Below are 26093 nucleotides of genomic sequence, written 5' to 3'. Positions count from 1 at the left end.
GGACCTTGTGTTTTAGTTCATGACTATTGCTCCTCATCTTTTCACTGGGCACCACTGAAGAGTCTGGCACCACCCTCTTGGCATCTGCCTCTGAGATATGTGTTAATGAGATTCCCTCTCAGTCTTATTCAGACTAAACAGGTCCAGCTCCCACTGTCTCTCTTCATGAGAGAGATGCTTCATACCCGAAATCATCCTTGTAGCCACCACTGGACGCTCTCAAGAAGCTCCTTGTCTTTCTTGTACTAAGAAACCCAAAACTGGGCACAGCCCAGCAGATGTGGCCTCACTAGGGCCAAGTAGAGAGGCAGGATCACCTTCCTTGATCTGCTGGTCACACTTGTCCTGATGCACCCCAGCATATCATTGCTCTCCTGGCATCAAGGACACACTGCTGGCTCATGGTCAACTTGTCATACGCCAAGACTCCCAGCTCCTTTTCTACAGAACTGCTCTCCAGTAGGTCAGCCTGTGCTGGTACTTGGAGTTATTCCTTCTCAGGTGCAGGACCCCACATTTGCCCTTGAAGCTCGTCAGGTTTCTCTCTGCCCAACTCTCCAGAACATCAAGAATTTTAAACTCATCCTAATATTAATTAGAGCTATTACCTATCAAACTCATGGCAATTTTCTCAAATTAAAGCTGCAACATGCACATCATGTGACAGCAGAACAGTGATTCTTTTGCAATTAAATGGGTACATCCATGTAGTAAATTTTGAAGCATTGCCTATTGGACAAATGAGAAAGCAAACAGCTTTGGTAGTAAAATGCTTTCCTATATTTAACCTTAATGGCATCTCATTATAAAAAAAGTATGGTTTTGAAATTTAAGGCAAAAAGCATTTTGTTTAATTCGGTATATTTTTAATGAAACTTCTGTTTATCCATTTGTTGGTCCAGAGTCACCAGTGTTTTCACAACTAAATATTCCCTAGAGTCTAAAGTACTGCTATAGCATATGATGCCATCCACTTCTATGAGGATCTTTTGCTTCAAATGCACTGAACTTTACACAGGCTGGCAAGAATCAGAATAAACAATCATCTGAGTGTAAACTTTCATTGTATTGTACTGTAATTATGAGGTTAAGCTTACAGTTCATGTGCTGAAGTGGTAAAGCATTCCCTATCTTGCCACTTTTTCATTCTTCCTTCTCTTCCCCCAACAACTGACATTTTCCCATTGACTGTTGTTCTACCAGTTCAGTTTCCCATTTCAGAGTACTATACATCTGCACAAACACTTTTCCTGGCATGACAGAAAGAGTGCCATGAGGATTAGAACACAATGTGAACAGTAACTTTGCCATATATCTACAGGATCCTATAAAACTATTATTGAATGTATACAGAAAAGAGTATCAATGAGAAATGAGTAGACTATGTTACCTCTATATGTAAAATAGCTAGTCTGCTGAGAGTAGCAGTAAAGATAACCAGCCTTTAGAACAGCTAATTTTTATGCTCAGAGCATTTTAAGATAGGGAGGAAGCTATCATATCATGCAGTAAGGATTCATCCAGGGTAATGCTATGTCTTATTTTGAGTAGAATGTCATATTAGTTTTTGAAGACCATTCCTTACGGCCTTAGTTTATACTCCTCTCAATCTGTTCTAAGAGATACTTTGATGCTTTTGTTAACATCATACAGTACTTTTAATTCAATAATTTCCTGAGTAAGAACTTTCAAAGGAACAAGATACCAAGTTAAAATAAAATATTTTTTAAATGCTAGAATTCCATAGTTGAAATTGGTTCTGAATTAAACTATTGCGTTTGAGCATTGTAAGTGATAAAAATAATTACACAGGTAAATTTAACTACATGCTAACCTCACTAAAGAGAATAGCTGGGCAACTGATATAATAAAGCATAAAACAATATCACTGATACTCTAACTTATAACAATAAGAACATTAGGTTTGTTGACTCCAACATCTCAAATTTTTACCAAAAACCAACTTTTTGTGGTACTGAAATTCAGATTACATTTATCTTCAACTCATATATTTTTACAAGGACTGTTTTTATACTAAGCAACTCTAAAACCACAAAGCAGAAAATTGTTTATCATACTGAAATTTATTTCTTGTTTTAGTAAGTGGTTACAAATAGTAAAATTCATTGATAACACCATAACAATTTGGAAAACCAGAGCTAATTGTCATATGTCTTGGATCCCTAGACTCTTAGTGGGACTCAAATGATATTACTATCTTACTGCTATTTATTGGAGCTAGTACCTCATTCCTGGTCAAATCAATTTCCATTAAAATATTTTCCTACATTACCAAGTATGTTGATAACAAGACAATGAAATGCATGCAGCTTCATTGGACACATATTTAGCCCTGCATCGTCCTGATTTTAGAAAAATCTGAAATATCTTCTTTCACTTCAACAGCTAATGAATAGAGAGCATAATATTGTCAGACAGAATCAGCCTCAGTGAAAGCTACTGGGAGGGGTGTGGGCAGCAGAGAATCAGAATACTATACCACTGTGTATCACCAATGATGTAGAAGCATAATATCGACCTCCTTTCAAACACTTTCCAAACACACATTTTCCAAAATATTCAATCATTTTGAAGAAAATTAACTGCAGTTACAAGTCTATCATCGGGTGAAAAAGTCGCAGTAAGTTGACAAGCATAATTTATTTATGTGTTCTAGAATTAAACTAACAGATGTTATTAGAACTCTTGGCTGGGATGATGCAGAGTGCAGGCGTTTCTGTATCTATGTCAATGCCTAGTGATATTGCAAGGATTAAAATAAATAGCAACCTTTGAAATATAAAAGTGTATTTTCATTAAAAATGTGCGATGATAATAGAAGCAGATTTTAATCAGCAGTTGAAGCAGTTAGTAAAACAAGCAGAGGGGGTTGTAGCTGCAGTTTGCAAAGGATCTGGACTTTGCAGAAGCCCTTCAAATCGAGGCAAGGTGACATGGCAAGTGTGCATTGATAGAACTACACAGTCTTGATCTAGAATATTATAGAATCATGGAATATGCTGAATTGGAAGGGACCCATCAGGATCATTGAGTCGAAGTCCTGCCCCTGAAAAGGACCCATCCCCAAGAATCACACCATGTGCCTGAGAGAATTGTCCAAATACTTCTTGAATTCGGTCAGTCTTGCTAACTACATTGCTGGTGAGCCTGTTCCAGTGCCCCTACAGCCCTGGGGTGCAAAATGTTTTCTGATATCCAACCTAAACCTCCCCTGATTCAACTTCATATCCTTTCCTTACCCCTTGTCACTGGTGGAGACCAACGAGATCAGTATCTGCTCCTAGTGTCCCACTCACACGGACGTTGTAGGCTGCAATGAGGTCTCCCCTCAGTCTTTTCCAGGCTGAACAGACCAAGAGACCTCAGCCACTCATCCTAGTGCTTCCCCTCCAGACCTTCACCATCCTCATAGCCCTCATTTGTACACTCTCCAATAGCTAATAGGTAATAGATATAGATAATAGCTAATAGATAATTTCAACACAATCAATCTTCAGCGTTTATGGCGCTATTTGAACATACTAATTTAGGTGTATACTTACGTTCCTTTCACCCATGGGATCTAATAGAGCAACTTGAGCAAACAGACAACTTGAATTTGATTATGCTATTCCCTGCTATTGAAGCTGGTTTGAGTCATTACACAAAAACATAGAGCATAAATTAAATTCTTAACTCATATTAGTCTCAAGTGAGACTAATGAGCTCAAGTTCCTCCTCTCAGAGCAGTTTTTCTTTTGGCTCTAAGTATCCATTGCATAAAATTACTATATCTAATATGAAATCCTGTGAGTGCCAAAAATAATAAAAAATAATGTGATCTTTATAAAAAAAGAAGCAAACAGAAAAAAATTTTGCATTTGATTATATTGTCTGCTAATCTAGTATGGCATCATCCATTCAACTTAGTAATATAAACTTTCAGTCCAGCTATATTAGTGGTAGTTTGTTTTCTTTGAGGTTTAATCATTTTAAAGAATACAAGATTCAAGATTCCTCAAAAGTGAAGTAATAACTTTCATGAAGAGTGTTTGGTTTAAAATAAAATGTTTTTAAAGATGAACAGGTTCACTGTTTTATTATTCTTTTTTGCACTGATGTAGTTTTTACTGTATACCTTTGATATATATATACCTTTATTCCTTAATGATTAATATTTTTCAATCTGAGTTGAAAAGAATTTTGTTACTACAAGCAATAAAAATTATTCGTTCATTAATCAGGAACAATCACAATTTCCTCTCTCTCAACTTTCATTTTTATCATGACTTTGAATGTTTTCCAGTAAAGTACATTGTAAATAGAGAAAATGTGTTGGTTCTTTTTCTCAAGGGAAAAGGTTTGTTATTTTGAAATTACAGCTCTGAAGATCAAAACAAAGTGACTGTTCACTGCACTATCCAAATAGGCTATCTTTGTACAAAAAAAACCCTTTCATTTTCACAACTAAATTGACTAAAAGGCACTGTTACCTAGCAACATTCATTGTGTTTATGACCTTTCATCCAATCTGAGCTCACAGATGTGCTTCTGAAGCTAATATACATCATACATTCCCCACCTTCTTTGATGCAATATATGAGCCCTTAGAGAAATGAAATGTCCTTTGTAAAAATCAAGAGAAATATAAAAAATAAGAACAAATGGATATATTTGAAAATAGTTTCAAAAGTCCAGACTACAAATTTAAAATATCTCTGCAATCAGAGTGGTGAAATTTTTAGTAGACTGAAAATTTGCCTAGAAAGTTATGACCCTGTACACAAACATACCGGATATATGATTAATCTTGACCCTTCAAGATGTGTTAAAGAAACCTAAAAGAGGAAAGGTTTAGTCTTTAAAAGCTACTGATTGCCTGAATTTCAGATAATCATGAATTATTTGCTTTATAAAACATGACATTTATGGATTTTTCCATGTGATGTTTACAAGACTGAGGAGTACCCTCATCACACTCTACATCTTTCTTAGAGGCAAGTGCTGATCTCCTGGTGACCCATGGTAGAACATGAGGAAATGAAATGACTTAGCATAAGGGGAAGTTTAGACTGGACATTAGGAAATGGTCTTGCAAAGAACAGGGAGTTGAACTCAATAGTCCTTATGGGTCTCTTCCAATCTAAGATATTCTATGATGACTAAATTTAGTCAGTGAAAGTAGCGTCTCTACATTAGTCACATACAGTAGTCTGAAATAAAAGCATGAATATCACTGTATAACATTCAAACTAAGCTTGCAGGGAAAATGTATCTGCTGTGTTTATAGGTCAATTTGAAAATAAAAAGCACTGTAAAAGTACAATAATTCTTGCCTTTTCCAGGCTTAGATAGCTTGCATAAAGTCTTATGCTGTTGGAGCTATAATTTAAAATTATAGTATCAAGTCATGTTAGTTGGATTCTATTTTTCTTTTCACCTTGGATCTGTTCACAATTTTCTCTATTCATGATTGAAAAGAATATGCTTTCTAACATTTCTATTGTCAAGAAATAAAAAATTAGAAATCATTTATTATGTGTAGTCAATATGCTTTTTCCAGGTACTTTTTCTGGATATAGTGCCTGCAGAATTTGGAGGGTCAAATTTAGTTGTCAGTGCATATGAAGGTTGTGCAGCTGTCTCACCTTACTACAGACGTAAACAGAATTTTAATATATACTGTTCAATCAGTCAAAGTCCAAGCACAGGATATAGTGTACAACACCATGACATACTTTTTCAAAAAAGAAAAATGCCAGTCTTGCGGATTTTTTCCATTAGCTTAAAAATCTACTTTAATAAACTGAGTTCCACACACTGTCTGATGTAACTCTAGTAAATTTTCCATAACAGCAAAATGTTCCTATAATCTCCCAGATGCCAATCAAAGGCTTGAGATTTATTACATGGGAAGAATAGCTCACACTTGCATCTACCTCTACCTTTGGCAGACCCAGAGTACCAGAAATTAAAATATGTTAGAAGTGAGCATTGTACAAAGCATTGTTTTAATTGTATGTCATTTTGATAATTAAGCCATTTTATTCAGCACATTTGAAAATCTGCTATTTTAGAACCTGAATGCAAGTTTCAATGCATAATGATTACTCCCTCATTCCTTGACTTGCTGAACATGAGCCAGACTATGCCCAGGTGGCCAAGAAGGACAATGGTATCCTGCTTTATATTAGCAATATTTGGCCAGCAAGACCAGGGCAGTGATTGTCCCTCTGTACTCAGCACTGGTGAGGCCACCCCTTGAGGTGCTGTGTTCTGGACCCCTCACTACAAGAAAGACGCTGAGACATGATCATGTCCAGAGAAGGTCGATGGAGATGGGGAATGGTCTGGAGAGATGATGAGCCTGAAGAAAAGAAGTCTCAGGAGGAAACTTTTGCTCTCTACAACTGTCTGAATGGAGACTGTAGCAATGTGGGGGGCAACCTCTTGTCCTAGGCAACTGGTGACAGGACAGGAGGAAATAGCCTCAAGCTGCACCTGAGGAGGTTTCAGTTGGACATCCCACTGGAACTGACTGCCCAGGAAGGTCACCATCCCTGAAATTGCTCAAGAAATGACTCAACATGGCAATTAGTGCTATGGTTTATTTGGCAAGGTAGCAATCAGTCTTGGACTTGATGATCTTGGAAGTCTTTTCCAACCTAAATAATTCTGTGGTTCTGTGACTCGCACTCATACTGAAAAACTAAGTGTTCAGTGACCAGCTTCTAGTCATCTGGATAATTCCTCTGAACAATTACAGTTATTAATCCTCTTCCATCAGATATTGCTGCATGGTAAACAAAAGTAGCCTTACTGGGGGTGGCTTTCCTTTCAAAAGGTTGCAGATTTGATTTACATAACACTGAAGTAAAATTTAAAACTATATTTTGTCCATATTAAAGATTCATATATGAAAGACATTTTTCAGGATAGTGTATCAATGAAATAGTGGTAAACATATTTTAGAAATGAGCAAAAAACCCAGTATTAACAAGACGACCACTCTCCATCAGATTTACTGTAGTTCTAGCAATTTGAGTTCTGAATCCTTTTCACCTTTCATGTTTAAATACTGGCCCAGCACAGCTACAGAACCAGCAGCACAGCTTCAGTACTTTCAGAGTATGGAGAAACACCAATATTTCTCCATATTTCCAATATGGAGAAACGCCCAGTTATTTCTTCACCTGGATCACTATAGTGAAGATCATTTGTCAGCAGAGATCTTCAAAATCAGTATTCACTAATATAATAGTATATATAGTATTTAATAGGCATGGAACTGCTTCAGAAATTAGTGTATATTTTGTTATTATTTTTTTAACTTGTCTTTTCACCATGTTATTTATTTATGCAGTATGAAATACTTATGTATCTCACCTGGCTTACCTACTTTAGAATAGTATATAGGGTATTAGTAGTTGAGGTGATTTACATTATATACCTTAATCTTGGCTCCTGTTCCAATTAAAATTCTAACCTAAAACCAGGTAAAACAGACAATAATACAGAATCTTTCAAAGATTGTATTTTATCTCCTATGTTTTTCATCAGCAAGAAATCAGTGTAGTTTTTATGGCTACAAGTCTATTTTTATGACTTGAACTTATGAGTTTTCCACGTGAACAAAAATTTTGAGAATTAAACAGAAAGTACCCTGAAGAGCTTGTTTTGCCCGCAGCAATATGACTTCAGTCATTCTTCACATTTTGTATGTGTTTGTGCTGTCTAAAGATGTCCAAGAAATATTTCAAAATTTCTCTAAATAATCTCATTGAATGCATTACTTTCCTAAAGTCAGGATTTTTTCCTTAATATATGACTTTTTAAGCTTAGGTTATTTAAGCTATCAGGCTTTTTAAGCTTAGGATAAGTGCTTCTCATCCTATCCCGAACAAACATAAAAAAAATTTCAGGGGTTTCAAGAACTTTAAACATTTAAGTGTCCTGGTATTTCTGTGGGATTTTGTTTCTAGATTGAGCATACACATGTTCTTCAAAAATTACTGTATAAGTAGCATGTCGCAATGGTGCTCCAGTTTTATTTTTTTCTTTGTCTTTTTCCTTTTCAGTTCAAGGTATCCTTTGAACTGAAGAGGGAATATATTTTTAAAATATAACAGTGTTTAAATAAAATACTTTTGATTTGTGTGGCCCATTATGAAAGTTCTTTTCCATAACAGCATGATGTTGTACTCAGCATCCCTAGATCCTCCTCCACAAAAACACTTATACCCCAGTAATCTTAACTTTGCACTTAGAAAATTGAATTTTCCTAAATAAAAATCTCACACTTCTCTTAATTTAATTGCAGTCATATATTTTAAATGATTTATCACTGTTTTAGCTTAATTTCAAATTTGAATCTTGACTCCTGACAAGTTTGCAGACCCTCTTAGCTTCGTGTGATTTGAAAATTTGCATTCTTCCTATCCCATCACCCAAATAATCCATGAAAGTACAAAGTTGGACAGGACTATGGAATGATTTGTAACGGAAACTTCATAAATTGTCTAGTGAGTTTGACTGCTTACATAAAAATACTGTTTACATAAGTTTTTCAACTGCCCATTTAATCACCTTTTTAGGATTTCATTTAGACCACCATACTTTAACAGTTTTTTTTTTTTATTAAGAGATAGAAAAAGCCTTCAGTTTGTCAAGATCAGTTTGTAAAAATTCATCATATCTATCACTGCCTTTATAGTCTCTCTTTTAATAAATAAAATTAGATGTACTTTTGAAAACAGATATTAAACAAGAAATGCAACTAGAAGATTTTTCTTTCCCAACAAAAAATTTCATTGAGTTTACAATTGCTTCTATGAATCTTTGATTACTATTCACAATTAGATTTAAGGGGAAAAAACCTCATGGACTTTGAGGGTAAGATTATTAAGTTTTACCCTCTAATCATTCCGTTAGCATGACGATAGCTCATTCATCACAGGAAGTTCTATTTCAAAGACAAAAAGTATTATTGAAATTGTTTAAAATAATGAATGGAGTTTTATTAATGATAAGTAATATAATAATATTTTAAATGGTGTTGTTTCATATGCTGTTAAAATCTGATCTAGTTTTCATTAAGACATCATACCTGAAATGTGCAAAACAGTACCTATGTTAGAAGTGCAGAAAACATTGAAGTCAAATGTTCCTTTATGTCTTGATACTAACAGCAAGAACAGTAAACAATTTCATTATAGATGTGGTGAGTTGCACAGAAGAATCATACTTTAGTTGGTTAAGTACAACTATTTTTGGCAAAACAGAAGGGCAAAATTGTTTTAAAGAAGAAAGCAAATAGAGCAAAAGAAAGAAAACAGATGGAAAGGCTTTTTTTAATTTTTGAATTAAATAAATTGAGTAAAAAGTAGTTTTAATGAAAACGTGATTTAAATGTCATTCTACAAAATTATTGTAATCTAATGAGGGTATGCTGGATTTGTGCCTGTTTCTAAAAAAGCTGATTTATTGCAATAATCTGAAATCAACAAACAGGACATGCATAATATGAAATTAAAATGCTACATATTACATATAAAAATATTTATTCAGACAATTTCATTCAGAAGCTGGCTTAATCAAAATAATTAACTCAAAAAAAAGCAACTTGCTACAAAGTCCAGCTTCTAATTTACTTAGAAAGACAGTTAAGAGTTAACCTTCCATTAATAAATCGGTATAACTGAACAAACGTAGAATAGAATCACAGAATTATTAGGGTTAGAAAGGACCCAAAATGTCATCTATTTCCAATCTCTCTAGAATGGATGGGTAAGGATGACACTCACCAGATCAGCCCCATCCAACATGTCTTTGAATACTTCCAGGGATGGGGCATCTATAACTTCTCTGGGCAATCTGTTGTGCCAGTGCTTCAACACCCTCAAAATAAAGAATTTCTTATTAACATCTGACTAAAGCTGCCTTCTTTCAGGTTAAGACCATTGTGCCCTATTCTGTCACTAGCTGCCTGTATAAAAAGCCCCTCCCTCTCCCATCTTCCTTCATAAGCCCTGTTACGGTAAATGGAAGGCTGTAATGAAATCTTCCTGAAGCCTTCTCTTTTCTAGTCTGAACACCTGTTGTCTCAGCTTGTATCTGTGGGAGAGGTACTCCAGCCCTCAGTCATCTTCACGGCCCTCTGGACTTGCTGCAACGGGTTCCCATCTTTTTTGAGCTGCAAGCCAGATGTGAATGCAGCACTCCAGGTGAGGTCTCATGAGGAGAGGGGCAAAATCTCCTCTGTCGACCTGTTAGCCACACCTGTTTTGTTGTTTCAACTGCACTTCTCAGCTTCATGAGATCTGCAAACGTGCTGAAGGTGCACTCAATGATTTCATTGTCTATATTGTTGATGAAAATATTGAAGACCACCAGACCAAAGATAGAGCCCTGAGGGACACCACTCATCACCAGCCTCCACCTAGACATGGAGCCACTGTACACAATTCTCTGGTTGCATCCGCCCAGCCCATTCCTTAACCAGTGAACAGTACATCCATCAAATCCACGTCTCTGTAATTTGGAGAAAAGGGTGTCGTGTGGGACTGTATTGAAGACATTACAGAAGTCTCGATAAATGATATCTGTCAGTCTTCCCCTGATGACTGCTGTAGTCACTCCACCACAGAAAGTCACCAGATTGGTCAGGTACAATTTGCCCTCAGTAACAGAGTGCTGTCTGCCTCAGATTACCTCCTTGTCTTTTATATGGCTTAGCATATTTGTTAGGAGGATCTGCTCCAAGACCTTCCCAGGCACAGATAAGTCTCACCAGTGAGCCTGAAATTCCTCAGAACTTTCTTTCTCTCCTTTTAAAAAATGTGTTATGTTTCTCTTTTTCCAGTCACAAGAGACTTTGTCTGACTGTCTTGACATTTCAAATATGATGCAGTGTCTTGGCAAAAACATAACCCAGGTCCCTCAAGATCCTGGGATGCATGTACCTATCAAGTACCATAGACTTATGGCTACTTAGCTTCATTATGTGGTTCAGAACCTGCTCTTTGCTTACAGTGGCAAGGGTTCCACACCCCACACACCCATACAGAGAATCAGGGACTTGAGACAAGTGGGAAGACTCACTGCCAGTGAAGACTGAGGCAAAGAACTCAGAGTATCTCAGCTTTCTCCATTTTCATCCAGTCACTCTTCTTGCTTCTGAGAGGGAGTGCTGTGGCAAGCACATTTCCCTCACTCTCAGGATTTTTCATAGAGGTGCACAGACAGAAATGAAAGAAAAAACAATTTCTATTTCTGCTCCTTGTTTTTCCTGTGTAGAATGTGCTTAGAGAACTGTTTACCTGGAGTGAGTGCTTAATTAAATTCTGGTGAGGATTGTTTGAGCCTGATGGCCAATCCAATCCACCTGTGTCTAGACTCTCAAGAGAGTGTCACAGGTAGAGTTAGATAGAGTCAGAGAAAGTAATACGTAGTTTTAGTATCCTCCTTTTATATAATATATTAATATATTTTAGCATAATTATAATAAATAAATAATTCAGCCTTCTGAATTGAGTCAAACTTCATCATTTCTTCCTGTTAAGTTAACCTACATTTACAATAGAGTGCACTGTACTTGACCTTTCCTATCTAATCTATGTACTTAAAGAACCCTTCCTGTTATTCTTTATATCCCTTGCCAAGTTCTGCTCTAGCTGTATGTTGTTTTTCCTGATCCCAGCCCTACATATTTGAACAGTATCCCTGTCCACTCCCCAGGCCACCTGTCCCTGCTCCCACTGGCTATGCACTTCTTTCATACTCCTCAATTTGGAGTAAGAAATTTAAGGAGCAGACCCTTGCTCCTTCTGGTTTACAGCCTGCCTTGCTTGATTTCCTGCGCACCAGGATGAAGAGCTCCTGTACTGTAAGAAAAGCGGCCTTAAAATGCGGCCATCTCTGGTCAGCCCCTCTGGACAACCCTAAGGACAGTCACCCAGGGTATCTCATTCACCAACTCCTTAAACAACTGGAATTTTGGTCTCACAAATTTCAGTCTTCACTTTTCTCCTTGCCAAGCCACACTTCAGATCACAAACTAATCCAGGGCATGGTTATGTCATCCCAGGCTGCCACAATCTTAATTCCTTTCATGAGTTCATCTGCACTGCTGAGTGCCAGGTCCAGTAATGAATTTTTCAACAAAGTCCCAACCTGAAATTTTTATCAGGACTCTAATGCCTTTTCAAAAAGATAAACAGAATGAGGGGTGGAATTGCCTCCTCATAAAGTCAAAAGCATTTGCTCTGACCAAATGTCCCCATCTCTTTCAGGAAAACAAGACAACCTCCACAGTAGCAATACAATAACCATTGCATAGAATTTCAGAGGTGCACACATGGACAAAAGCATGGCCATTATATCTTAATTCCACTAACTCTTTAGCCCAAACCTTTTTGCATGAGCACAGTGTATATTCTTATTCATATTGATGGTTCAGATGTAGGTACTTATGCACCCTGGTGCTGAGCAATGCAAACCCAATTTTTTTCAAGCACTTCTCATTTTTTTCTTATGTCCTACAACTACAATCCCTTTAGCAAGAAGTTGCACAGATCTCTTGTCTATAGTAAGTTAGAGCTCACTTAGGCTATATTTAAATCCTGAGAAAATAAACAATATGCAACTACTCATTCACCTGGAGTCTGTAAAGCACAAAGAAAGGATGGAATATATGAACATCCTATCCAAACTTGAGTTAAGATGCATCCTGAGATTTACATCCAGATCTGGGATCCTGAATTTCCTAGTTGAGATCTGAGGACCATGCAGACATATTTAGCTTTTAAATATCACATCTATGGTTCAAATGTTTAGAGAAGGTGTCAGCTGCCTGTCAAAAATGCCTACAAACTGGGATCATCTAGCTGACTTGAAACAAAAATAACATGCCCATAATAGAGGATGCTTTTAAAAAACATCATTTTGTTTTCTGTGACACCTACCCCAGTGTATGCACACACTATGAGGTTTAAGGCATCCATATACAAAAAAAATTACAGAAAACATATGCATATTTACAGACCTACTAAACTTCATTGAATTTGAATGAAAGACTTTGCTGTAATTGGCTAGCAAATATTTAAAACATATTCTAGAATATAATAGTTACACAGATTTGTTAACTTGCAGAATAACAACAGGCAGATTTTTAAAGATATTTATGTAAACCTCACCATCTAAAGGAGAGAGTACACAGAAGGATGCCATAAAATTTGAATATATGTTTTTGCCCCAATTTGTTGCAGCATTGTTATCATTACAATTCACACAATAGCTTCACACACTTTTTCTGAAACTATAGTGTAGAAGTTGAGTGAGGAAAAAAGTCATTTTCCTGCAAGAGATCTAGTAAAGGCTAAATTCCTTCAACTACATATCCCAAAAAATAACTTTTAGGATTTTCAATAGCAAGTATTGAAGCTCTACGTGTAATACATGCTCAGCCACAACACTGTTCAATGTTTTACCCACTGTTTAATCAGCCTTCTCTTCTGGCCATGTTCTTCTGCATTTCCATATGATTCTATATTATCCAGAAAAAGCCAGATAGAAAATGAGAGTTTAAGAAGTAACAACAGTCTATATGCACACTACTAGAATGGCATAATAAAGGCTGAAAAAAGAAGGGGAGGAGTACTGGCCTCACTCTAACTTAAGGAAAAAATGATGGCAAAGTTAGCAATGATGGGCCTTTTTCTTGTGTGTCCCTGCTGCAAGGATAAAATCACCTCAGGCCTGAAGCTCCGCAGAGACAGTTGGGAATCATATACTTAAAGAATACATTGAGTGATCAGGATCAGAGTGCAACTCATTAAACACACACATACACCTGAGGAACAATATCAGTCATACTTATTTTAAATACTTTTTTTTTTAATATTTGATTCATTAAAGATGGTTTTCAAACAAATCAGCAAAGTTATGAAAAATAAAACAGAGACACTCTGTCTCAAGAGAAAATGTTACAAAGAAACCTTCTGCATACCAACAAAACCTGAATCTTGATTTACAGCTGGAGTCCCAGCCCCAAATTTTTCATCTAATGAATCCCACTGTCCATCTTTAGATGCAGTTTGTTCTTGTCATTCTTCACTGAGTAGATTAAATACATTAAGGTGCCCTTTTCATTCACTGGAATTGTCCTAAAATGGCAGAAAATTATTTCAGCAAGCAGTGTTTTGTTAATGAGTGGCATTATTCCAACTATTTAATGACATTATTTTCAGGAATGGTCAGAGACACATGACTGGCCATGACAGTAGGAAAAAATTCTGACCTAGCTGGCAGTAAAGAATAGGCTCAGACACAAGATCAGAAACCATTTTAAAATTGCTAGAATTCTAATCAGACTGTAAATCTTCAGACAGGTTTCTCTATTACCCCTGATGCATTTCAGCCTTATCACCTATGCAGATACTGCTACTTTTGGGTCAGATTCCCAGTTTCTGAGGAATACTACTTTGGCCTTGAGAAAATTTCAACCTTCTCTACATCCCATAAACTTTTTAAAATTCCTCTTCTTGCTTCTTCATTTTGGTATTAGCTCTGTAACAATTCAATTCTTTATATATCTCTTGCATTCAGGAAATTATTATTTTACTAAATTTGCTTCCCAGCTTATCTTTTTTTAGATCCTCCTTTAAAGCTTGAGATCATAAAGCTATTAGAATCATTAGGAACATTTTTAAAATGAAATAAAGCTTAGGCCCTAGAGTGTAATCAATTAGAACACAGCATTTCTAAATGGAAACCATCTAAGAAGTTTTGAGAAAAATATATGACAGCTCCTAGTTTCAAAAACAGTTTGCCATTATTTCCAATAATCGAGCAATGTCCTTTACTTAAAATCCATGGTAATCTGTTGTTGACATTCTGGTGTTAGAGACATAAACCTATAAACTTCACAATTCCAATGACATATCGGATAGTATCTCTGTTAAGAAAGACTATCTCTCCACATAGCATGTAAATTATATGTTTTAGTAGTTTCTATAGTAACAATTTCTTCTTTTTTTTAAAATAGTAAATAGCTGTACACGATATTTAAAATTTATTAGCTGCAGTAAAATTCTGGTAACTTCCCTCCAAATTTCCTTTATAATTAAAAATGATACTTTTATTTCTTGCACCAAGAAATGTCCAATTTTTGGAGTGATCAACAGTTAAGTTTCTGACTGATGTTAAACCACCACAATGTCAAATTTACTATTTGGCCTAAACAAAATATTTTGTTTAAGCCTAATCAGTCTTTACTGTCTGTTACACCCCAGATCCTTAAATTCAGGGGGTTCCATTATTCTGGTATAACACAAAGAAGAAATCCAAACTAGATACTCTCAAGAGGTGAAAGTCACACAGAAGTTTACTGGCAAAAACATTTAAAAATCAGGAAACTTTGGTAAAGGACAAAATACAACACCGACTTCTATACAAAATCCTTATTATAGCATTACACAGCATTTACTTATTAATAACTTGCCATACATTTACCCAATTCAACCTAGAAGTCTTTAAGACATTAAGACATTCACCAAAAAGTTCCATGAAAAGAAGATTAAGACAAGAAGAGAGAAAGACAGAAGAGGCACAGAAAACCATACATGTAGCTGCAAACCTGGGTGCTGAGCTCCTGGTTTAGGAGTTTCATCATGGCCTTTTGTCAAACACTATTCTCTGCCTCTGGTCTCTAAGCAGAGCACACACTGGTTTTGGTTATGAGTTCAATTTGTTTCCTAAAGACAGAGAAAACCTGAAAATAGGCTATTCATTGGTTAATGTTTTACAAAAAGATGCAGACACACATACTGTCATGTGTTTAGAGCCATTGCTGAATCCTATGGTTTATATATATATATAAAATAATCTGTTGTTAAAAACTACTATTAAAATTTGTAGATACTTAGCATCTTCAAGTTGAAATATTTACACAGAACCTTTAGAGCAAAACTTTTTGGTCTCAGACTGAAACATAAGCTTTGATTCTAAACAGCGTTTTTTTCTACCCATGTTTCAGGGCCGAAAAATGTGCATATGTCCTTTTGTAAACTTAGTCCTTCACATTCAAAAGCTATAGGCCCACAAATAGCAGCTGTATGTGCTAATTTTGTCTTCCGAAAATAAAGCTGACTAAATACCTCCAGAGTATTACTGAGATTTAGTGATCTTCAAAAGTTTTTCCCCTGTATCTTTAATTCAGACACATACACATCAATGTAAATTTGTGGTTTAATTCCATCGTGAATTTGGCCTGAAATATAGATTAGCAAAATTGGAAACAGCTGTGTAAGAAACTACTTTCCTCTTCCATTTATAGTATTGTATCCCAATATAAACTCCATCATTTTAATATAAAGTGATACCCTCCACTCTTCTCATCCAGATGTTTATGGATTTTTCACATAATCTTCAGTGAAATTGCCAAAATCAACAAAAAGTCTTAACATGTAAATTCAACATATTGTTTCATGTTCATTATGGCCTTTTCTGCCACAGTGCCAATCCTCATTAGATTTCAGATTTACTTTGGTTAACACTGATACAGAAAAGAACTCTGACTCATCGTCCCATTGTGGGCTGGGTTCTTATTTAATTCATTTTTGTCTGATTCATGAACTGTTGAAATTCTAAAAATGGTTCATGAATTGCTTGGGAGATGAGAAAATTAATAATAATGATCCAATTTACTGTACATTGAACTGAACTGATTATCATGCAACATACCGACAGACTTTTTTATGGCAAATGAGTCCTATATACAGAGGTTTTGTTTCCCTTCATACTGGACATGTCATTATATTGTAAAATAATCATTAAGCTCTTAGGCCAAGATCCAGCAAAGTGCTTAAGCTCTTGCTTAATTATAAGTTTATGCAAACTCCAAAGCGAAGCTACAGAAGAGTTAAATTATATTCTTTATTATAATTGTGACAAACTTAAAAGATACATATATGCTTAAGCATTTTGGTGTATCTTTTGTAATGAGTGGTACCATATAAATTCATAATGTAATGATTTTAGTAGTCTATTTTCACACTTTTCTATATGGAAATATATTTTTAAATGTCTGTAGCATACCCACTGGTACATCAGGGAGGTACATTCACCTCCAGCTGATCACAACAAAATAATTGCTAATTATTGTATGGGAAATAGTTTTAGAAATTTTGACTTATGTGAAACCCTGAATTAAATGCTGAGGGACACTGAAGGTTTTATGGCACTAAACCAAAGTTCAAAAGAATCAACTAGGCTGATCAGGAAATTAATATGTAATTTCTAAGAATCAAGATATGTCATTAACATGATATGTCTACAAGACATATATCAATGATATGTCTACAAGAAATTAATAATAAATTTCTAAGAACAAGGATATATCATGAACACTGTTCTTTTCCATCACTTAGTCACTTTATAAGTCAGGTTTGCCTGGATATTTTCCTAAGAGGTCATTATGCAGAGATTAGATAAATATTAACTCGGCTCACGAAACTGTAACGTGAGAAAACCACCAAGAGCAGTGATGAAACATTTTACTGTAACTCCAAGTGCATGAAATACCGGACCTCACCACTGCAGTTTAGCTATTTTTGCACCAGGTAGTACGTCTGATGTGGAACTACTCCTAACACAGAAAGCTGAGTATCATTGAGGTATTACTAAATTGGACCATCAGTGGGATTACTGGTATTTGTCTTGGGCATGAGGGATTGTCAAGCATTCAGGAAGCTCAGGACAGATATTTCCTTCATTGTGCAGACAGAAACACAGGGAGTATTGCTCCTGTAATTCTAAAGTATTTAAGCATATGTAATTCATAAAACGAGTTTCCTCAAAGGCAATGTTGTCTAAAACAGTAGAATGCAGCGGGTTCCATCTGACAGAGGCTCTCAGGGAGGCAGCTTGGCTTATCCTGTGGCACAGAACACACCTTAAGGGTCTGATTGGCCTTTACAGGGAAAGCTGGGTTATGACATATGATCCAGAATCTTACCTTTGTCATTTTCAGAGGAACTGCATTGCTAAGTCTAAATGTCCACTTTGAAGACTTAGATCTCGCTTCAGATTTGAGAGAAGTGAGATAAAAGTTGTCAGAGATTAGCATAAAAATTTCAGAAAACAATAATTGAAACCAAAATTCCTACGCTGCTTCTGAAGATTGATATCCCATGACAATGAGCTTTGATAAATCACTATAGCTGGAGATCTATTCTTATGCTCTTTACAGAGTGTGTGTAATAAATCAATATACTGACAGATTTAAGAAAACCTCTCATTCTGCCTTCATTGCAGAGATATCTTCTCAATACAGTTAAATCTTTTTTCAGTACTTGAAGTCGTCCACTGAGTGATGTGTACAGAACATTGCTTCCTTCCTCAGTAACACAAATATTCAGAGAAAGTGTATTGTTCTCTGTTCAGTTTTATCTAAAATTTTTCTTTTTGTGACAGCCAAACCAACCACTTCAAGGGCTTTCAGAGTTGCGTGTTAACACCTCGTCTAATATATCATGATGATATAAAAGTCTTTATTGGATGATTAATTATTTTTAATAAATACAACATAGGATGTAAAACCTCAGCACTGTGAAACAGAAATATAAAAACAGGAAAATATAAGCAATAAAAATGAGATGTGAAATGATGCAATAATAAATGAAACAAAAATTTAGTTTGGAAAAATCTGTCAGAACTGTTCCAGATAAGGGTTGGACATGCATGAGGAGCTCTGCTAACCATGGACTTTGCAAACCACGCAGTGAAGACATGATCTCTTACACCAAAGAATTAATAAGAATTGCAGGAAACTAATTTGTTCAATTCTTTTTCCACAGATTCATGCAAAATAAGGAAATTTTTTATTTAATTCACTTAGGACTACTCACATTGAGAATAAAAGTATAAATTTTAACAAAGGTCACCCCAGATATATATCTGGTTTTTTACTTTTTTTTTTTTTTTTTTTGTTGTATGTGTTTGCATCACAACTGTTTGGGTATAGCATCATTGGGAGAATCTAATAAAATAATTAATAATAAAAAGCAGGAAAAAATCCTCATGGGCTTCCCTTTCTTCCCAACAATGAGGTAGGCATTAGTAAATTTAAACTGCGTTCCCTCAGCAATCCTCAATAGACCATTATTTTAAAAATAAAATGAAGCACAGGAAAAGCTAGAATTAAACTCTGTATATTTTTTCATGGTCTCTTTCAAAAGGAGGCAAAAGTGCATTTGATTATTTGAATTAAAGTATTATGAAAGCAGACTGACTCATAGAACTGCTAGTCAGTTGTGCATATTTCTTGACACAAACTGATCATTTTCTGAAGGATGTGAAAAACTTCTTTCAGAAGAAAGAAAAAATAAGTATTCTTTGCAATGCTTTAATAGAGAGAGAACCAGGTAATTTAAAAAGACAAAATATACACGATAACAAAATGCTGTTCTGCCAGACAAATTATTAAATTTCTTATCTCTTTCTTTGTGAACACAGTTGCAATGCAAAGACAGTCTCTCCAAATTGATCCAATATTTTGATAATAGAAAATATTTAATTATTTGCTTATATTTTATAATAACTAAACTGAAACTTATCCATTTTGGAAGTGGAGAGAGATCTGCAAGTACCTGAGGCGTACATGAATGTCCGACTATCTCTTTCCAATGCCTTTGTGCATACAACTCGAACCAGCTGTGTGCATGCACAATTACCCATGATATTCATTGTATCACAAGCAAGTATATTTTCACTTACTTGGGTCTTTCTCACACCTAAATGTTCTTCAAGTATTGCCAACCTTTCTTGATAATTAAAGGCAAAGAAAAAAATGCTAAGTAGAATTCTTAAGGCAATTATTTAAAGAAAGTTCAGATAAGAAAGTTGATAGATCTTTTTTTCAACAAAAATAGCTCTATTCTATAGAAAAATAGCTATAATTTTTCAGGCACTAAAACATTTTTCCATTAAGAATTCTTCCACAGCCACTCAATTTCTCAGGGGAATTTTTTTGCAAATTCTTTTTAGAATGTTTTAATGATTTCATTTGAATAGTTCCATACTTGACTCCAACCATCAGATCAAATTGGATCTGCAATTTTTCAGGCCAGAAGTTCACAATTATGTACATCACCAATTATTTTTTCATGGTGATGACAGCTATACTGATCATTGGATGTAGTGATCAGCAGTTATTATAGTTCCATATGACATTATCTTCCCTGTGTAAATCTAAGCAGGTTTGGAATAGGTAGGCAGAGCAGGGGACTAGACAGATGTCTACAGCTAACTTATCCATAGTAGTTCAAAGACTGGTATCAGTTCTTCCAGCTGGCACTCTATTCTCCACACCAAAAACCACATCTATAAAAAATTATTCAGAACCACACCAAAAAAATGTAGACCTTGAAAGTGTCATTATAATTTCTTGTCTTTATCTCTTTTGAGATTTGACCACAAGACTTTCCAGCTCTCAATATACTGTCAAAAAGCAGATTTACTCTTTGTCAATGACTGCTTAACAATGAGAAATACAGACCATATAAAACAAAAACAAGTACATGGGCTTTTGTAACTTGTGTTATTTTAATTTAAGCCTCTTGATTTATTTAAGTACAGAAAAGAAGACTTATGTTATCAGAGAAATGCTACGTTATTTTTTCCCATCAGCATTTTTCAAGAATTTAGAAAAATTCTACACAAAGTCTTCAGAGGCATACATACTTATAAATGGAGAGAACAAATGACTTTAAAATAAGACAAATTAATTAAGGTATGAGTTAGGCACTCTCTAAAGAGGACTCCATATCAAAGCTTTATACCTAGGTGCATTTGTTCGCCATTTTTCTTTTTTTTTTCCTTTTAATCTGTTGTACAACTTCCACAGTTTAAAAAATATTTTCATATGATAAAAATAACTCTTAATGACTCCAGTGTCCTTAGGCAATATTACATTTGGAATCTTTTTTTTCTTTATAGAAATATAATATTTAGAGCAAGCACAATTGATAAGTTAGAACTTTCTAGGATGCATGCATAAGAATACACTACACAGAAGGTACTGTATTCTGTGCTGTATATTTCCACAATAATATCTACTATTCCATGAAATAAAATTATTTCACCGAGTTTCCAAAGCTTAAACATGCCAAAGAGAACAGGGATTTTAAATAATGTTATAAAATTGCAAATATACTAAACTTATTTACCAGGTTTTGACTGTGATAACTAGCATAAGAAATGCAACAGAATGATCCCATTTTAATAGGAGTCTCATTCTACTGTTCAATGCAGTATGTCAGTACAACATAAAAAGCTATTTGAATAACCAAATGAAAGCTTACAACTTGCATTAAATCCATCTTAGATGACACTCTGAAAGACTAGGGTATTCATTAAATGCAATGTACTTCAACCACATTATAGAAAAACCCTTGGAGGACCAGAGAGATCTGCACACAATGATAATTATAGTGGGTTTTTTGCAGCTGGAAACTAAGGTGTAAGGAGTGTCCTTACTCTAATCCTAACAACAGAACATAAATTCTTATGACAAAAATAAACATAAATCTGGGGGTTTAGAAGTATGACAGCTGAAAGGGAAAAAATGGAGATTTGTAATGGTAGAAGTTATAAAATAGGCATCAGCAGAATAATGCTTCAATTAGGGTTTTCTTTTCACTATTTATAAGTACTCAAAAATGCCTCAAATTTTTAAAAACTTTTGAAATGGATAAAGGAGAATAGCTTATCAATGTACAAGTAACTGAAGGGTAGGTGTCGAGAAGACCAGACCAGACTCATGTCAGTGACAGACAAAAGGCAGCAGCACAAACTGAGACATAGGAATCTGGATATGAGGAAAAATTTCTAGATTTTGCAGCTGACAGAACACTGGAGCAGACTGTCTAGTGAGGTTCTGTCATCTTCTCTGGAGATATTCAAAACCTGCCTAGACATGGCCCTGTGCAACCTGCTGAACCTGGCTTTTTCGGATTAGATATCTTCAGAGGTCCCTCCCAATGCCAATCATTTTCTGATAATGTGTTTCTCTAGAAAGAGTTCCTTTTGAATTGAAAAGATGACTCTGGTACCTGATGGCAAGCTTACAATGGCAAAGGGAAGCTCCACTGTGATATTAAGCTTTCCTACTTCTACCATACTTGAAATGTTTAAAATACAATACTGCATATAAAATATCATATCTTCCAAGAATATATCCTCAATTAATCACTCCAAAAATATATATACTGAAACAAGAGGTAGACACAGTGCTGTACTTCAGGTTTTTTCCTTGAAATGCAGATTATTAATCTACGCTTTACTTTAAATTGGACCTAAAGTATTTCTATTTTAAGGATTTTAGATTAACTTCAAAAGATTATGGATAATTACAATTTTATCCAATGCAAGGATAATTTATTCTTAAAATGAAATATTTAAATATGCATAAAGCTGGAAAAACTTCAGCTGAAATCTCAGGTCAAATTTGCAGAGGCTTATGGCCACACAAGATTTATTACTGAATATAATGAAGCCTGGAATCATAACTAAAATGTAGGTTGGTTAGTGATGATTTGCCTAGTTATTTTTAAAATGTTACAAGGTTGAAATTATTAATTAGAATATAATTATTAACTGTATTACTACCAACCTTTGCTTTATAACTTGGAATCAATAATGAATATTAACTATTGAACATTCATTATTTAATTAATCATCCTTCTATAATATTTGCAATTCCCTTTTGACAAAATACATGAAGATAAAACATTTGTTTTGGAGACACTACAATGACACTAGTCAAAAGATTTTTTATGGATATTTTGTTTGTTTTGTTTAGATATTTAAACAATGGGTCTGATTATGACAATCTGACAACTTTGAGAATAAAACTACCCTTTAGCTCAAGTTCTGATAAACTATCTCAAGCCAAAGGACTGTTTTTAACTTTTCCTAAAATATTTCTGAACCCATATTTTAGAGGCATCTTTACCTACTGAGCTAACATATACTGAATATGTATATGTTAAATGAATATGTATATGTTATTACCATATAGTTCAGTATAACCATGCTGAACTCACATAAAAGTTAAACTTTTTTAAAGTGAACTTTCTCACATTGCACCTTAATGTTTCATCTGCTTAAGCATGGGTTCATATTGGATTCACTAAATATTGCTGTAGTCTAACTAAAACAATGATAAACAAAGAGACTTAGCAATTCAGAGGACATGTCCTTTTATCTCTTTATCAATATCATCTACTGTCTTCTGACCTAACTAGAAGAAAACCTAGAAGTTCCTCTAAGAAAAAGCAAGTTTCAAGTAGTAACTGGTTGAACTGTATTATATATCAGGAAAGAGTTGCTATTTACTGAGCCTGCCCATGTAATTTAGGAAGAAAAAATGACAGGTAAATGCCCCACATAATTTATATCTCAAGTCAGTCTTTCCTTAACAGACAATTATAAGAGTGAGACACTCTATTTTCAGAGGAAATATGACCTTTTAAAATTACTTGTTTTCCTTTTAAAAAATACTTGTTGTCTGATTATTGTTTATGATATTAAGAAGTTATGATAACCCTTAGTAAATCCTCCTTTTTTTTTCAAATAGAGATGTTATTTTTAAATTCTTCTTTGAAACACATCTGCCTGGGGAAAGTTAGACCCAAAATCTTAAACTCAACAGCAGTGTTAATACATTCTACAGATTTTATTGGGTAGATCTTACTTTATTCTATATGCTCATGATCCTAGTTGCTGCTGAACATGGATATCTTCTACATGACAAGAAAAATATGTACAAAAATTCTGTAAACTACAATGTCAGCTCCATGAAAATAATTTTAAATCCAAATTTGCAGCTCTAGAGGTAAAGTTTGAAACACAAGGAGAATAAAAGCATTCTTAGCTCTTAAAATGACAACTTTTACCTAAATCATATCAAATTTGTGACAAGACACAAGCTGCTGAGCTTTTTGACAGCTCACTACTTTAAAGAAGCATATAAGTAGCAATAAAAAGGCTTTTAAAAATAATTTAAGGCTAACTGTAGCATTATTTTGTTATTCAAACAAAATAATGTAAATCAAAGATATGATACATAGTTAATTATAAATACCCACTGAACTTCTGAAAATATTTTAATATTGTTTCACTGCCTCAGTGTTTGCAGTCATAAACACATCTTGATACTGACATAATAGCACATCTTGAATATTTCCTTATAGTTTTGTGGCCCCCAGCATGCTAAGGACATGGACCTGATGGAGAAAGTAACGAGAACGGCCCTGAAATGATCACAGGGAAGACACAGAGAGGGAACCAGATGCACCTTATGGCAGCTATCCAGTACTTAAAGCTGGAGAGAGACTTTTTACTGGGGCTTGTTGGGATAGGAGGTGGGGGAATGGCTTTAAAGTGAGAAAGGAAGATTTCCTAGGGAAGCTGTGGCTGCCCCATCCCTGGGAATGTTCAAGGTCAGGCTGGACAGGGCTCTGAGCAATCTGCTCTAGCAGAAGATGGCCCTGCCCAGGGCAGGGGTTTGGAACTAGAAGACATTTAAGTTCCAACACAAACCAGTCTATGATTCTATCACATAAAACAATATGAAATCAGAAACATCCTTGATATGCAATACCAGACACATACCAAATAAACTATTAATGTAGTTAACACACAACCCATATTCCTACTGATTGTCAAGCTGTTTTTATTCAGTCGTTATTTACCAAACTTGACAAAGAAAGAGAACACAATGTTTGTTTCTAATAGCAAGCTGGAGAGAATTGGAACAATTCTGAAGGTTAAATTTAGAATTCAAAGGGATCATAACGAACTGGAAAGAAAAATCAAAGAAATGTAACAACTTCTATATCTTCATTGTCCCTATTTGAGGAAGAAAAACAACTAATGTATAAGTGGAAAAAATGCAAGAATGGAAAACTATTGACTAATATTGTGACAAAGCACCATGAAAATAACAGCAAGTATTTCTCACTGAAAATAAGTGCATGATAAAGTGAAAAGTTATTATACAGGTATGTAAGCAAATCTTTCATGTCAGTTTATGTTTTTTCTACAAGAAACATTCACAACATGATGTCATAGGAAACCAGTGTCACTCATCACATTGATAAATGACTCCTTAGGTAAGTTTTACTTTCATGTCAATGGGATCAATAATCAGGCCACAGATAATGGCCTTTTATGGGTAATTTCTTAAGACCTTGTAGGTAAAGTGATGCAGTTTGAATATTTCCAACTATTATTTTAATGCAATACCAGGAAAATATGTTAACAGGTAGATGTGAATTGAATAAATTTAGTTGAATTTTGAACAAAACTTTTAAATACAGAAGATAGAAAACAACATTCAGTATCTACTGCAAATTCTGGTACCAACCACTGAACTTTTTTATCAGTTTATCACATTTTTTATTAGTTGAAAGATAAATCTACATTTTCCCATCCAGTCTGCCTAATCAAGTTTGTATAATTAGACACTAAAGGTGAAAAATAATAAATCTAAATTACTCATACCATCTTTACTTTTTGTATGTCAAAGTCATTTAATGACAAACATGAAGATAAAGTAATATATGAAACTTGTTATGCCACTTAAAGCATATCTGTGTGATATTTATCTCCAAGATTCTTGCACTTGGATCTATCCTTTTCCTTCTGCTTTGTTCACAGACAGTGTCAAGAAACTGGCAGGACCATATAGCTTTATGAAGTGGAGAGACAGGATGCTGTGACACAAGACCAGTGAGTAATATTGATGAGAATGTTTTCAGTACTAAGGCACCTCAGAAAGACCAGGCTTACATCAGCAGATTTAATCTAAATGAACAGTATATCCTGATTCCATACATTTGGAAAATACAACCCCTTACACTTTACTGTGCTTCAAATATTAAAGATTAAAAAATGGTGTTTCATTTGATATGGAGGGGGAGGTACAGTACAGTTAATGAGCTGATTTGAAGAGATTCAGTTGGAGCAATCATCATCTGAAACCATCTATATGAAGTATATGGGCATGATTTTGGTCCATTTTGGTCCATGAT

General features: G+C 34.8%; 2 long non-coding RNA genes across 9 annotated transcripts in view; one reads left to right on the top strand and one right to left on the bottom strand.

The window, feature by feature from the left end:
• LOC121470102 (uncharacterized) overlaps window positions 1-26093 on the top strand; it is a 223939-nt gene that overhangs the window by 111581 nt on the left and 86265 nt on the right. For all 7 annotated transcript variants that reach the window (XR_012056389.1, XR_012056390.1, XR_012056388.1 and 4 more), the window contains exon 3: window positions 25720-25791. This is a non-coding gene — a long non-coding RNA (uncharacterized lncRNA). The remainder of the gene's footprint in view (window positions 1-25719; window positions 25792-26093) is intronic.
• LOC115495544 (uncharacterized) overlaps window positions 1-26093 on the bottom strand; it is a 252952-nt gene that overhangs the window by 165353 nt on the left and 61506 nt on the right. The gene's annotated exons all lie outside the window — the stretch shown is intronic.

The sequence above is a fragment of the Taeniopygia guttata genome, chromosome 5 (assembly GCF_048771995.1).
Source record: "Taeniopygia guttata chromosome 5, bTaeGut7.mat, whole genome shotgun sequence".
In the NCBI taxonomy this organism is placed as follows: Eukaryota; Metazoa; Chordata; class Aves; order Passeriformes; family Estrildidae; genus Taeniopygia; species Taeniopygia guttata.
The sequence above is the reverse complement of the archived record's forward strand: the minus strand, read 5'-3'. Positions and strand labels throughout refer to the sequence as shown.